Consider the following 14,674-nt stretch of genomic DNA (forward strand, 5'->3'; position numbering starts at 1 on the left):
AAGCACTCCTACTGTAATTCGCTATTTGTGTGCATTTCTCCTCCACTAAATTGTGAGCTCCAAGGGGGTAGGAGCCAAATCTTATTCATCTTTATGCCATGTACATAAATGCCATGGCACCATTTGCAGCATAACCTGACTATAGGAGAAAATATATAATCTCTTTTTATAATATGGAGAAAATAGCATAATGTAGAGCACAAACTCAGAGCCAGACTATGTTCAAAACCTGGCTCTACCTTTACTAGTTGTAACTTCGGACAAGTTAATTAACCTTTCCATGCTTCAGTTTTCTTATCTGTAAAATGAGGATAATATTAGCAGCCACCACATAGTGAGATCATGAGAATTTAATGAGGCAATATTTGTAAAGAACTTAGAAGAGTACCTGGCATTAAATAAATGTTTTAAAATATATTTAAAAATCAATATTATTCAAGATCTATTCCTGTGCCACATCTTTCAAAAGAGAAGAAATTACAGCTCAAATTCAGACTCTTGAGACTGCTTTTTTCCCGCCAATTGTTTTCACCAAATATTTGTGCAGTCAGTGCATATGGACAGTTAACACTGGACCCTATACTGAAGAAAGGGATTTGGTAGCTGGAATTGATTTCAGAGATCACTGAGTTTAAGCTTCTCATTTTATGGGTGAGGAAACCAACGTGAAGTGGCTTTCCAAGGTCACGAGGCTCATTCATGACAGCACTTTTTTGGCCAACCCAGTGCTCTTTCTACACATTCTCAGATAATACCATAAAGGTTGGGCACTGTCAGAATTATTTGGAGAAAAACAACGTCAGCAAAACCGTGTGAGCACAAGGCCAATGCTGATTAAACCGCTGTTCTTATTCAAAACAGACCTCATTGTTTTCTGACTGAAGTTGGATTCTACTCCTTCTAGTGAACGACTGTGCCCTTCTCCTTGGGTGATATTACCGTGAGTTTCAGAAAATGCCTCTAATTGCTTAATGAACGGCAGGAAGAATTACAGAATGTAAAATCTCCTTAGTGTCATCTGGGTAGAATCTCTGCAATTTTATACTTTCAGTGGGATAATACAGATGATTGTTACTGTTGCGACAAATGTGGGGACATCATGGAAGAGAATGCAAAATGTGCATGCTTTTTTTAGGATTAAAAGTGACTTTGCAAAGAAATTTCTCACTTCTGAGGGGGGATGCTTCAGGCTACACCTCCACCACTGGACACCAAGTGCACTCTGTGCTACCCTCGTAAGTACTTAGCAGGACATTTTGAGATGCAGTAAAACAGTAAAGTCAAGGATATGAACCACTCGGTGGGTTCACATTCAAAATCCTCACACATGAAGTCTGGTCCTGAAGATACAAACAAAATCAAAACCAGCATGGTCTCTCTTGAGAGATGATTCCTGGGTTTTCGCCTGCTTCTTTTTTTACAAACATGATATGCAGCTTGGAAATGTTTTCATAAATGTTTCATTCTCCCTCCTCCAGGCATAGGATCACTAGAGCATGAATTATGGCCATCTTAGCCGACAAGCATCTTCCCAGGAACACATCCTTTCTCATTTGTGGTCGTGGAGGTGCCTCCAGTGGAACTGACTGGGCGAAAAGAGCTCAGGGTCAGAGAATGCCTGTGGCTTCTCCATCTGCTGACCAATCCCTTGCCCAAGAGATTACCAGACAGTTGATTTGTGTTCTTTCCTCAAAGCCAAGTTGAACGGGGTTTTCTTTCCTTCTTGTTTGATCACGAACATAAGGAAATCCTGCTGCTGCTGACTTCTGCCTCTTAAAATTCCCCTTTCAAGCGCTACTTCCGCTACTCCATACTTGAACAATAAATTATTGTTATTCCTTTGCTGAGTGATAATATTCATAACTATTGCCAATCGGAAGAATCTGTTTGTGGTTATTTCCTATTGCAGCTGCAACCACAGCACTATAGGGTACATGAAAGGAGAAAAGAACATGATATAGCCCCCAAACACATACTGTCTGATGGCCTCGTTCATCTTACCTGGAATTTTTCTCCCTTACACGTCCCTACCTATAACATAAAACCATCTGTGGAAGCCACTTAATTTATTGAAAGGCCCTCACAAAATAATTCCATAATGCTTGGAAAAGTAGAAGTTGCTGAAGTAGAAAAATGGAGTCATCTTTAAAAGGAAATGTAAGGTAAAGTGAAATTCACTAACTATGAGAGCATTGCACTTTCGAGGACTCTGCTTCTCCTTAAGTCCCCCAGCTCACTGATGGTCCCTTTAACCACCGAGTCACCCAGCTCAAAACCTTCCTCCTCTTTATTTCTTTCCAAATCATCACCAACAGTCAAGTTCTATCTCTTAAATGTTTCTGAAGTGTGTCATCCCTCATCCCTAAGCTCAGTGTCACAGCTTTGATTCAAATTTCATCATTTCTCTACAACAGGTCTCGTGGTTCTCAAAGTGGAGCACCCACACCAGTAACAACAGTATCACCTGAGGACTTTTTGAAAATGCAAATTCCCAGGCCCCACTCCAGACCCACTGTATCAGGCACTCTGGGGTGAGCTTCAACCGTCTATTTTAACTAGCTTTCTAGGAGATTCTGATGCTTACTGGTTTGAGAACTACTTTATTCAACAGCATCTGTACTTATTTCTCTGCCTCCTACCTTCCCTCCTTCCCTATTAATGTACAGCAGTCCCGCCTTATCCACAGTTTCGCTTTCTGCAGTATCAGTTTCTCATACTCGACCGCAGTCCAAAAATATGAAATGGAAAATTCCAGAAACAAACAATTCATAAGGTTTCAATTGAGAGTCATTCTGAGTAGTGTAGTGAAATCTCATGCAGTCCCACTCCACCCTGCCTGGGATGTGAGTCATCCCCTTGTCCAGCAAATCCACCCTGTATACACTACCTGGCCACCCATTAGTCACTTAGTAGTCATCTCAGTTATCAGATCAGTTAGAGAGAGAGAACCACATTCCCATAAATTTTTATCCTAAAGGTAAGAGAGAACTAATGTATCTTCTCATAATGACCTTCCTAAATACAAACACGCTATGTCAATTCTCCTGCTTAAAACCCGTCAGTGGTTCCCTCTTGCCCTCTAGATAAAATCCTAACTTCCTAGAAGGGCATGCAAGCCTCTCCCCAACCAATAAGCTTCCTCCTCTTCTGTTGATTTCCCCGCCACCACACAGTATCCTATGATTCAGGTATACCAGACAGCTGCCCTGAATGTGCCGGCTGAAGTACATTACTGCCACCTTGGCTGGGGAAGACAAAGAGGTCAGGGAAGGTTTCACAGAAGCAGGGTCCCTTGTCTGGGTCTTAAAAGAAAAACGATGGAAGCCACAGCGGGTATGGTCCTGGTAGGTGCAGATGTCACTGAGGCACTATTGTGTACATAGGTCTATTTATTGTTGTAGGACCCAGTGACTTCTGCAAGATGCTCTTGCAGAAGCAGAAGCTCAGGTCAACAAACTCTAGTTTGTGGAACAGGAGGCCTGGCATCAATGGTTCTGTTCAGGCTATGGCTTTCATCCATCAGCAATTGTTAGTGATCCCCATGTGACGGTAAGAAAGCAAAGATAAAATATATTTTGGAAAACTTCTTGGATGACTAGGAACCACTGCAATATGTGTGTGGGGGGGCGGGGGGGTCCAGGAAATACATTAAGGGGCAATCAAGACTGAGAAATAGGAGTTAAAGCACCACTAATAGTTTGCCAACATGAGACAGTGCTGGTTGATTATATGACCTTGGGTAATGAGTAAGCTCTCTGTGCCTCAGTTTTCTCCTTGTAAAATAAGAGTAGTAATAGAACCTACCCTATAGAATTTTAGGAAATAGGAAATGAAATTTGAAAGTAGAGTACTTAGCATAGCTTGGCACCTAGTAAACACTCAAAAAATGTTATCATTATCATCAATTATCACCAATATTACAATTCTTGAGAGTTTATGAGCTTGTCAATGTCACAAACTGACATTTAGAGGAAAAACATCTGTATGAGACAGAATATGTTCTAGCCATCACAAGAGCATAACGAGATTGAAACTGCTTATATCAGTTAAGTCTTTGCACTCGTCCCCCTCCAGTTCACTCCAAATAGTAGGTCCACTGGGGGTCCTCAGTAGTGGTTACTCAAGTCTCAGTTTGTTCCAAGAATTTGAGAAGATCATGAGTAGAGCTTTCTCCCACACTTTATACAACTCACCCAAGAATCTCAGCTTTTGAGATGGAGACAGAGGTGGAAATATTACCTGATGAGATCTAGCTCACAAAATGAAACTTCATGTACAGAGTTATCTCAATTGCTTCATTTCCTTTTGACCAATGACAATACTACTCATCTGTTTTTTATGATAACTCCCATACCTTATGGGCTGAGTTGTTACTAGCTGACAAAACTGGAAGTGCTTCAACAAGAAAGATCGATATCTCACTTCTACATTCTTTCCAAGTACCCCTCACACAAGGCCCAGGTGCCTAGTTTGATGAAGTGTTTATGGCACGATCAAAATCAGAGAACATCACCCCTGTGCTGTTCTAACAGTATATCTTAAAACAAATCCTAGTAGCAATCAGTTACAATGAGGATTCTAAGTTTCTCCCAAGCTTTCTAAGTTTACTCTGTTCATTTTTAGAATGTAAGTTTCAAATTCTGGAATCTACGATTCTGTGATTAGATAATGGAAACTGAACTGAAGCCACTAATTGTATTAGTGGGGCTATCAACAAGAGAACTCATGATTGTTTTTAATCAGAGTTTTAGGAGCTATAATGAAAGTAATGACCTAGAGACAGTTTTGTCCCCATCATCTTAGTAACTGCTTAGGGGGTTTTTGCATAGTTAGCAATGTTTATTATGAATTTCCATCTAGACTTAATTGGCTCAAATTAGACATTTGGCTACTCAGTAGGATTTAGGTTACCATAAACAAAAAAGTTACTGAGTTACAGTTGACAGGGCCTGGCTTTGAACGAAGCAGTTTCTAACATGCCTATGCATTTTCTCTGTCCATCTAACAACTCATAATTTTGAAATGCCAAATCTGGCCCCAATATCATATTAAGTCTATGGCCATGCCACCCTAAACAAGCCCGATCCCATCTGATCTTGGAAGGTAAGCAGGGTCGGGCCTGGTTAGTACTTCGACAGGAGACCACCTAGGAAGACCAGGTGCTATAGGCGTAAAACTTTTTTAAAAAAAAATAAGAGATTGTAAGCTGACAAGGTCCTTGCAATCTGTGAGATCAACCAAGGGTCGCCTCGCCTAAAATAAATAAATAAATAAATAAATAAATAAATAAATAAATAAATAAATAAATAAATAAATGTTTTAAAAAATGTCATATTAAATATTTCTATAGATCCTCTTTTTTGATCTCTACAACAAACCTACAAGGAGGCTACTATTAACATTAGCACTACATAAATGAGGAAAGTGACATTTAGAGTGTTTTCACTTGCCCAAGGTGCAACAGCTGGTCAGTGTGGGGCAGCAATAGTCAAACCCGGCAGTATGATCCGTGGAGCCCATGCGTTGAATCACTGGGCTCTGCTGCCTCCATATTGAATCAAAAAGCCTGAGCTTCTAAGCAGGTCCTGAGATATCACAGTTCTTTTAACTTTTCATCTTTTAACTAACCATCCTTCTCTCCTTTCTTTAGTTGCTAAGGAAGTCAGGACCAGTTTTCAGTGCTTCCCAGGGAAAGCCCCTTTAGCATATTGGAGAACGAATGGCTTAGCTCTGATCAATCAGACACAGGCCCATATCTCAGCTCTTCCACTCCAGCCATGTGAACAGGGGCCAGTGATTTCACCTCTTGGAGCCCTATTATCTTATCTAGAAAACAGCAACGTAATACCTTCTTAGAGTTATTGTGAGGACAAAATTAGAAAAATTAATGTATGTGGTCTTGTCAGTAGATTGGTGGTAATGTGCTTGATGAAAAGATGTCAGCCTTGTATAGTAAGTACAAACGCCGTTTCCTGACCTGTTTGTCTGGTGTTGAATGCTTATGCACGTCCTGCTGAGTCACCATGTAAAATGGGTTTGTTACTGTGAGTTGGAGCCAAAGTTTGAAAGCTACTGCCCTAACCCCTCCTCCCTCCAACCCTTTTTTCCGAGATCTCTGGGGTCCCTTTCAACCCTTTTTTTGTTTCTTTTGCAATAATAAGTGAAATCCCCTTTTCTTTAGGATTTGAGCTTCCTAGAAGAGACATTAGGAAGAAACTCATCACAAGAAAATAAACTCTCCTTTATGGGCCCTTTCTGATTTGGGGAAAAGAAACCAAGAGCTTTTTTAACTTCAAAGTGTCATAAGCTAAGTGGCAGAAATTTGCCTGATTCTCAAATGCTGCCCACAGCATCTCTGTACATAGAAGAAAGCCCAACACAGTCCTCTGATCAAGTTTCCAAAAAATTTCCTAAGTGAGTATGTCTAGTAATTGGGATCAATTACCTCATCCTACTTCTTCTGGTTTTCCCATGTTTATCCCATTCTCCCAATCCCTTCTTGCTTATTCCTTTACCTCCTTAAATCCTTCTCTCTTTCTTCTGGCCAAATAACTTATTGGAATGCAAAATGCTAGTTTATAATTCTTTAATCACATGTTTTCAATGATAATTACACAAAACCAACATCCTTATTTCCATTTGAATTAGCATAACTCTTCAATAATTGAATGGTCATCAAAAGAGTAGTTTTAATAACATTTGTTTCCACTTTCAATTTGGCATTTATCCATCATCGGGGCATTAAGCTTTCATTGAATTTTCCAAATTCAAGCAGCACCTCTACACAGTGACTTATGAAGCTGCCCTTTGATTTGCTATCACGCAAGCTGATAGAATAGCCATGCACTCAGAAGGCACCCTCATGGAAGAAAACAGCTCTATTAACACCCTGAAACACTGACACAGTCATCCTGAGCCAGTAGCATCATTATGTACACAAAACAAGATGAATGACACAGTGTATGAGGCCAAGCAGAATCCTTTCCAATGCAGGATGGAAAAGATACCCGATTTATCTTACCGTGAATGCAAGAAACAATTGTCATCCTGTGATATATATAGTTACTTTTCTTCATTGCAGACTATGAGAAAATGTTTCAATCATGTTATCTTGGCTTTTTCTTTACTTTTACCATAATAATTATTATTGACAGATTCATTTGGGGTAAGAAATGGTCTTTCAGAAAAACACTGGGGAATTGCAGCAAAGCCCAGGGTATGGGGAGCAGATGTGCATTATGAATCAATATGTGGCATAATGAGAAAAGCATTCTTCCCTGTCCTATTAATTGTTGGCACTACCTAATAGTCAAGAATTACTGACCCCTCCCACCCTCCAGCTAGCAGATATTTGTGTATTGTAATGCACCGTGGTCCAAATACAAGCTCAATTCTATACAATGTTGAGACCAGCTTTTCAGTAATATTACTCGGATTTCTCCCTCTGCATTGCTTGTAACACAACTTGTGAATAATACATAAATTCCTTCCAATAAGTGAATGGTTGAATAAATGGTACAATGTAATTGATGGAATATTGCGCAGAAATTTTAATTGTTAATTACAGAGATGATTTTAAAATATGGAAAATGCTTTAGATATGCAGCTAAATGATAAAAGGAGAATGCAAAACTGTCAGAACACTAAGATTACAGATATGCAAAACTGCAGTTGGATACAGAGAAGGAAAAGGCAAGCTGTTGTATTAACAGGGAGGATAATAAGCAATTTCTTTTTTTTTTTTTTGAAAATACCCTTTAATGTTCCTATGATATTCTTATCATAAAAGTTATTTTAAAATCAAAGCTCACCTCTTATGAAAAAGTTAGCTACTCTTTGCCATAAAATGCATAAAATAAAACCTGCATGTGATAAATGCTGAAACATTTTTTCCAGGTTCAAAAATAGTGTCGGAATCTGCCAAGGAATAGGCTCACATTATTCAATGTCAGACACATTTACGCTCATATGTATTAGTAATTCCTTTGGTTGACTTTTTCTTGCCGTTGTCATAGCAACCATTTCCACTGCCATTAGTACCTCTAGGGCCCAGCTTCGTTCACATATTTTTAGGCTGTTTCTCTTCTAACAAAGCAATTAATACTTGTGGCATATCTGTATCAGAACCCTTGGTGACCTATTCTTCTATCTCAGAACTGCTGAGCATTCAGTTTCCTTCCTTTCTGTTTCCGAAGGTGCTTCTGTTTATCTTTGTGGTGCTTCTCTTCGCTAACTCTTATAAGCCTCTTTACTGTTTCTAATTAGATCCTATTTGGATTATTTAAAGTTTCTTTTCTTCACACATACTTTATGTCTCCCTATCAAATGACTCTTTGTCCATCATCAGTAACATGGCACATATTCATTAGTGATCACTTTGTTTCTCTTCTGCCATAGAAGAGAAACAAAATGTCATAGAAATAATTGAGACTTTTAGAGTGATTCTAGACTGATAATCACATGATTATATAGTCTGGACTTGCACACCTCCAGTCACAAAAAGTTCATAAAAGCAAGATATCTCCTTGCATTTTTTTGTCAACTCTCTTTCTAATAGTCATTTCTATCGACTATTAAGAATACTGGCTATATTTTTTCATGTCAAATTATTTTTTTGTTTTAATAATCAATGTGTTATGAGATGGACTAAATAGAGAATATATTTATGTACTTTTTGTTAAGCAATAAAAAATGTCAAAAGCCTTATCAATGTTTACTCCCTTTGGCTCTAAATTCTTATAGGAATATTTTCTAAGAAAATACTCTAAAACATAAGAAAAAATTAGGTATTTTGTTCATTGCAAAGTTGCTTATAATAGCAAAAACATTGGGAGCCATCTAAATGTTTAACAGTAGGAAAAAAATGTGTGGTATCCACAAGATAAAATATTATGCAAATGATACCTCTATAATAGCATAGCAAGTACAAATGATAATTTAAAATATTAATTTAGAAAATAGGGTATGAATATGTGATTGTAACTTTGTAAGAAGAATAAATTAAAGCACATTCCTGTTCCATAAGAACAGGAATCATGTTTGTCTTATCTATCTTGTATCTCTATAACTTACAATAATATCTACAAATGTTTGTATATAAGTGAGTGAATGAATAGACAGATAAATACATGTGTACCAAAGAGAATGGAAAGTAATACACCAAATTCTTTTAAATGATTGTCTTTGGGAGATAATTTTGGGTATTTTCTAAATTATTCTTTACTTAATTGTATTTTCTATCTTATTAACTTTTAAAGAAGTTTTTGGAGAAGTTGTATTAATCTTTTTAGGTCTATACTCTTCCTAGGAATCAGTACAGAACAAATGTATACCCTTTCTATATAGAACCCTTCAAACAATGGGGGTCGGTTGCAGCAATTGCAAACAAACTTTGCATGACAAGACTTTCCAACCCCACATAAGATTTACTTCATTCTACAGGACAAAATATTTTTCAATGGTGACAAAATTATGTAATGGTGGGAAAACTATGTAAACTCTAGAAGATGTACATATATGAGAATTCTGTACACTAAAATTACTTTTATTATTTTACAAATTTTCTTCCTAATGCATGAGTCAGATCATTTCCATCTTCAAAAATTTGGCCTAATGAATAAAATTCAACCTCTTAGTCTAGCATTCAAGGCCTTCCAAAACCTGGTTTCAAAGTATATCTCTAATTTAATGTCCTATCACAATATTACCCGAACCGTATACACTAGTCTTGCCAGATTATTTGCCATTTGCTGTGTATACAACACAATGTCTTGCCTTCCTTCCCATGCTCACATTATGCTTTTAGCTTGAACTGCTCTTTCCCTTCCTTCTTGTCAAAATCTTTCAACACCAACTCAAATACCACCTTCTCTCAGCCCTGAAGATATGATTAGTGATGAAAAACATCACTCTGTGGAACGTTTAAGATTAAATCCCCTTTAAATTTCTAAATATTCAGGCATTTTAGTTTTTGTTATCGAATCAATCAAAAATCAAACCATCAATTATCCATTGTTCTTCTAATTAGGATCTACTGGGAGCAAGTTCATTAACAAGAGACAGACTTTCACTCAAGTCTATCCTGACAGGGTACTGTGTGTGTGTTTGTGTGTGTATGTGTGTGTAACATGGAAGTTTGGATTCAATGATTAATGTAACCAGCACTCAGCAGCATGTGTACATGTGTATGTTGGGAGATGAGAAAGAACAGCACATACTGACTAGAAGAAATTTCTGGGATTGTAGAGCCATTCGATAAGTTTTTTAAGAATCCCAAAATGTAAACTTGAATCACTGGTAGTGAGAGAAGAAGGAGAGATCAGCAATTTTTTAGCCTGGTAGATGGACCAAGAATGGCATGCAAAAAAATAATAATAATAAATTTCAAAGGACCTTTGTTTCTACGTTTTAAGGCATACTTGAAAAATTCATCCAAAGATGATATTTTAAAATGTTTCTCTTTTATAATGGTTGCTCAATACTAGCTTTCACCCTGCCAATGAGCACACATAGGAGATAAAACCACCAACCCAGAAAAACACCAACTGTCAGAAGAGACGGACACATGGCAGCCTCAGTTCACTCAGGCACAGAAATGCCTTCGCTGAAACGCCACGCTCTCTTCTCTCCCTCCTCCTGTGGGTGACGCTTCAACACAGCCAAACCATACTCCCTTGCCTCGCAATCATTTTTCTGCAGTCCTTTAAAGTATTTATTACATTTCCTTTTTTTTTTATAAATGGTCAAATTTACATCCTCATCAATAAAGGCCAAATATATAATACCCCCTTACAATTTGTATGAAAATTCACTCAACCAGTTCTTTCCCAATACAAATAGAGTGCACTTTTCCTCACTTCGCACTTCACTAATTCTCTCAATAAGCTCTAACAGAATTACACCAATATTTCATTTCGCAATGCATTTTTCCACTTATTCACTGAAAGATTGCTAGTTCAAACTGTTTCAAGGGTCCAGATAATTGATTGATCCTGACTGGTATTACTCCATCTCTCCAGAAAATTGAACAAGAAGAAACAGGATTAAATCACTTCTGAGAGGAAATTCAGAGACAGAAGGAAAAAGCTTCTCGAGCATATAAGTCAAATGTTACAAGAGTTTCTGTGGCAGTTTTAGGACACCAATCATCAAATTTCTTTAAAAAGAAGTTAAGTTTATTTTTAAAGCCTCAACCTCCTTGTAAGAGGTGATCTTGAATGATAGACTTCTTGATGCCTCGTTTTTCACCAAAAAAAAAATCTATGATTAACAAATATTATGGCAGCCGATACTGCTAACCGCCTATCCAATATCCATTCTTCTCTCTTCCTGGCCAACAGACTCCTCTCATGCTGCTAGAGATGGCCACATAACCTGGCCAATGAGAGGAAGCAGAAGTGACTAGGAGGAGTTTCCGAAGAAGCTTTCAAAAATAAACCAGACTCAGCTAACATGCTCCTTTTGCCCTATGCTCTTTCTCTTTTCTCATTCTTTTGACTGAAAGGCAAAGCTGCGAGATGCACCCACCATCTTGAAAATGTGATACAGGAAGCTACACATTAAACATAGCAGAGGAGGAAGACAGAGGCACCAGCCAGGAACGGCCTCCTCTAGACTTATTGTTATAAAACACAAACAAACCCCTTCTTCGGTTAAACTGTAATAGGGTTTTCCATCGTTTATAGACAAACCCAAAGCCAACTGAGACAATCACATTCCCTCTTTCTTAAAACTACTTTTGGCTTGTACAATACCACATTTTCCTGGTTTTCCTCTTTTCTCATTGGCCCTTCCTCCTCCTTCTCTTTGGCTGGATAGTCTCCCTTCAGCCTTCTAGGAGCACTCCAGAGATCAGTCTGGGGTCCTTTGAAGGCAAAATCATGGTCCACAAGTTATTTTACCTTACATGGCAAATACATGGCGAAAGGGGCATTGCAGATAATGATTTAACATGGAAGGTTATCCTGGACTATCCAGATGGCTTCAATGAAATTTCAAGGATTTTTATGACAGGAAGAGAGAGTAAGAGAGAGTAAGGCAGAAGAGTAAGATTCAGAAGAAGTTGTGACAATGAAAACAGGTTACAAAGATGCACGTTAAATATGGGGGAGGGGGACCATAAGCCAATGAAAGCAAGTAGCCTCTAGAAGCTAGAAAAAGTGAAAAAATGGATTCTGAGCTCAGGGTTAAGAGAGCTCAACCCTGCCAACACTTTGATTTCAGCCCATTTTGGACTTCTGACCTCCAGAACTATAAAACAATCAATTTGTGTTGTTTAAAGCTACTGAGTTTATAGTATTTTTTACAGCTGTAATAGGACACTAACACAGGCCTCATTCCTTGCTCTAGCTACATGTTCTTCCTAAGGGACCTCAAGGCAACAGTGGCTTTAAAAACCATCTATATTCTAAGACTATCAAATCTTTCTCAGCAAATATGACCTCTCCTCAGGTTTCTAGGTTCATAGGTCCAAATTACTACTTGTAAAGTAAAAAGTATCAGCCCCTTTACAAAATACAAACTTACCTAAGTCTATTTTAGTCTGAATGTGTTATCTACTGAATTAGTCTGTATTTTTCTGTGCTCCTTACATGTGATGAGGCAGTGTCTGGTGGTAGTTAGGATGTAGTGACAGAGCTAGCCATCATCTACTTCATTCTTTCACCCAAATATGGTCACTGACCCAAGAATATGCCAGTTGCTTTGCCAGTCCCAGAAGTGGATAAGGCATGTTCTACCTTGTACATCCAGGATATCTCAAATTCCACACATCCATTTTGGAAACTCTACTTTCCCCATCTCGTCCCATATACCGGTATTTCCCCTTCCCCCCACCTCCAAAAAAAACCACTCTGCCCCTTTCCAGGCTTCTTCATCTCATTGAACTGCACTGTCATCCACCCAGTTAGTTGCTCATGCCAAAAACCTAAGAGCTTACCTTCCATTCATTCCTCTTTTTCTCACTGTACACTTCCAGCCTATAAACAAATCCTATCAATTCTATCTTCAAAACATACCCCAAATGCATTTACATCCTTCCCTCTCTATTACCTCCTCTGCAATCCAAGCCACCATCATCTCTCACATGGAATACTGCAACCACTACCAATGACCTCATCCTCACACAGCAGCCAGAGTAGTACATTCTTTTAATGTAAGTTAGACTATGTAACTCCCTGCTTAAAACCACCAATGACATCTCACTGCACTTAGAATGAGAATCAATCTCCTTAACCTGGCTTTCAGAGATTTTCTTGCCTCTTCCTAATTCTCCATCTTTGTCTCATACTTAGCTTGCTGTGTGCCTGCCATGCTGGACTGGTTTTGAACATGCTAATTCTCCATTTTGTATTAGGATGCTTTCACTAGCTTTTCTCTCTGCCTAAAATGCTCTTTCCCTGATTTTCTTTCTCAGCCTTTAGGTCTCATCTCAACTGTCACCCTCTCAGCGAGTCTTTCCTAACTACCCTATATAAAACAATCATCCAGTTATTCCCCAAAACATCTTCCTATTTTAATTCTTTGCATGGCATATATCCCTGTCTGATAGTCTTTTTGTTAATGTATTCTGTCTCCCCCCAAGAAAATGTAAAAGTTATTATAGCAGTGACCTTGTCTTTTTCACTGCTGTGTGCCCAGATCTTTGAAAATTGCCTGGCACATAATAGGCATTCAATAAATATTTGCTGTATGAGTGAAACTTTTCCCCAAGAACTATCATTACAGTGATAAGCTGCTCTTATCGAGTCATTATCACAAATTATCTTCACTATCATTATTCTTAACAAATAGCACTATATTTGATTTCTCTGTTTACTTTTTCTCTTTCCTCTAGTGGATGTGAGGTCCTTGAAAATAAGAATTATGAGATTATAGTACTGACTGATACACTTAAGGCTGTCAATCACCATATTTGAATGAACGAATCCATCAATTAATGAATGAATGAGTAAAAGAGGACAGTAGACTGCTCTGCCACATGAATCTTCATGTTGCTTATCGGACATGAGAGGCACATAAAGATATAAACTAAATTAACAGGTAGCAAATTCACACAAAAGTAGACTAGTTAGAACTCTACTTTGTACGGGGGCTGCATATATGACTCTAGTTTTCACCCTGGTCAGTCCATGAGTCAGGTAGGGTCTACCTGAACTAGGTATCAATGTACAATAACACTCTAAAGATTCTCTGCTTAGGAAGACTATGAAGCATGTAAAAGGATTTATGAGGAATTCCTAAACCCTCACTTTGTAATGAGAATGAGATACAGCTCACTAACTATACTAATATACTAAAAGCCATAAAAAATACTGAATGGACTCTAATATCAGTCTCATTTCACTAATAATAATAATATAATGGCCTTAGCATTTGTATAGCTAACGTTTATGGAAAATTTACTAGATTCTAGAAACTTTGCTAAGAGTTTCATATGAGGTGTGCCATCATAATTCTTATTTTATAGACAATATAACTGACTTTGAGAAACACAAGGTCATACAGTATTCCATGGCAGATCCAGGATATATACCTGGTGTTTTGACTCCTGAGCCCACACACATAATCGCCGCACTAGTCTGAATTAATCAGCAGGGCCAAGGACTGACCAGACTTTCTTGGATGGTCCTCTCTGGACCTTCTTCTGAATGGCTTAGTATATATGGCTCCCATC

General features: G+C 38.1%; 1 pseudogene; it reads left to right on the top strand.

Annotated features, from left to right (window-relative positions):
* Positions 1-5,052: 5,052 nt before the first annotated feature.
* On the top strand, positions 5,053-5,171 carry LOC120598327 (uncharacterized; annotated as a pseudogene).
* Positions 5,172-14,674: the final 9,503 nt, after the last annotated feature.

This window comes from Pteropus medius, unplaced genomic scaffold (genome assembly GCF_902729225.1).
Source record: "Pteropus medius unplaced genomic scaffold, Ma_sr-lr_union100, whole genome shotgun sequence".
Taxonomy (NCBI): domain Eukaryota; kingdom Metazoa; phylum Chordata; class Mammalia; order Chiroptera; family Pteropodidae; genus Pteropus; species Pteropus medius.